Raw genomic sequence first — 1,587 nt, 5'->3', positions numbered from 1 at the left:
AAGGGAGGGAGGAAGGAAGGAGGGAGGGAGGGAGGGAAGGAGGGGTCCATTGCTGCTCCGTTAGACTCAGTCCTGCCGCCCTTAAGGGTGTTTACCTGATGACTCCTGGGAAGTAGCTGTTGTTTCCTCCTCCCACCTTGCGGTTCTGGAACCTTCTCCAACACCCACCTTCTAAGGTCACAACAAACCATTCCCTACCAGCATCCGCTCCCTCCACATGCCAAGTACTAAACCACGTTTGCTTGAGTATCTCCATTTCTCACAGCCACCTTCAGTCTTGCAACTTGGCATGCTTTTTTCAGCAACCAGATGGAAACACAGCCCAGCGACGTTGAGCAGCACCCCAGAGTTCTTCAAGCAGCACCCCAGAGGGAGACGCTTCTTTTAGGACAAATTTTCTCTCCCGCAAAGCACTTCTCGTAATCTCAAAAGGAGCCTCTTGTCTCCCTCTTTGTCCAGCAACTGCAGAGTCATTCTGGGACCCACAGAGTCCCCACCTTGTCACATTGTCCTATTATTTTTCCCTCCTGGGAAGCTCAAATAGAACCCCGAGTCATGTTCCCCCAGTGCTCACACTGCAGCTGTGTTCCGTCAGTGTGCTCACACTTGCCCTCGCTGTGCGCTATAGGACTATCACAGCCCATTTAAGAACTGACTCCATTTAATGAAATGACAACAGTCCAGCGTGGATGGTGAGCATGCAGGTCAAACCCAACTTTGTGTTTCAGCTGATCCACTTTCTTCATTCTGTGATGGGTCCAAATAGGGCATTTAGGGTTCTTGGTCCTTGAACAGCAATAATGAAGGTGTGCACCCAACAGAGAGTTCCTGGGCAGGGCAAACGGTGAAGCACTCAGCTGCTCACCAAAGGGTTGGAGGTTCGTGCCCACCCAGAGGTGCCTCGGAACCAAGGCCTGGTGATCCACATCCGAAAAAAAATCAGTCACTGCAAACTCTATGGAGCACATTTCTACTCTGACATACAAGGGGTCGCCATGAGTCAAGGCAAACTCCACGGCAACTGGTTTGTTATATATACACGTACATATATATACACATATTTACATATTGTGTGTGTGCACATATACACATATAATATATATGGGTGTGTGTGTATTAAAAAAACAACCCCTTGCCATCGAGTCGAATCCAACTCATAAAATCCCTATAGGGCAGAGTAGAACTGCCCCACAGTTTCCAAGGAGCTGCTGGTGGATTTGAACAGCCGACCTTTTGGTTTGCAGCTGAGTTCTTAACCACTGCACCACTAGGGCTCCATGTACGTATATATATATATATATACATGTGTGTATGTATACATATATATATGTATATAAATCCCCCCCCCAAAAAAAATGTTGCCATCAAGTCAATTTTGACTCATAGTGACCCTGCAGGACAGAGTAGAACTGCCCCATAAGGTTTCCAAGGCTTTAAATCTTTACAGAGGCAGACTGCTACATCTTTCTCCTGCGGAGCGGCTGGTAGGTTCGAGCTACCAACCTTTTGATTAGCAGCCGAGAACTTTAACCACTGCTCCACCAGGGCTCCTTATATAAAAAAATAGCTATCTATTTTTCTATCTGT

The 1,587-nt window shown here is 47.3% G+C and overlaps 1 protein-coding gene across 2 annotated transcripts in view; it reads right to left on the bottom strand.

Moving 5' to 3' along the window:
- Positions 1-1,587, bottom strand: part of DHRSX (dehydrogenase/reductase X-linked) — a 136,238-nt gene that overhangs the window by 113,975 nt on the left and 20,676 nt on the right. The window contains exon 1 of one of the 2 annotated variants that reach the window (XM_023739465.1): positions 96-891. The exons of the other annotated variant lie outside the window; for it this stretch is intronic. The gene's annotated coding sequence lies outside the window, so the exon portion shown is untranslated. Of the gene's footprint in view, positions 1-95; positions 892-1,587 lie in introns of those variants that run through there. 2 annotated transcript variants of the gene reach the window in all.

This window comes from Trichechus manatus, unplaced genomic scaffold (genome assembly GCF_000243295.1).
Source record: "Trichechus manatus latirostris isolate Lorelei unplaced genomic scaffold, TriManLat1.0 scaffold00134, whole genome shotgun sequence".
In the NCBI taxonomy this organism is placed as follows: domain Eukaryota; kingdom Metazoa; phylum Chordata; class Mammalia; order Sirenia; family Trichechidae; genus Trichechus; species Trichechus manatus.
Note: the sequence above shows the minus strand (reverse complement) of the source record. Positions and strands in the feature narration are given on the sequence as shown.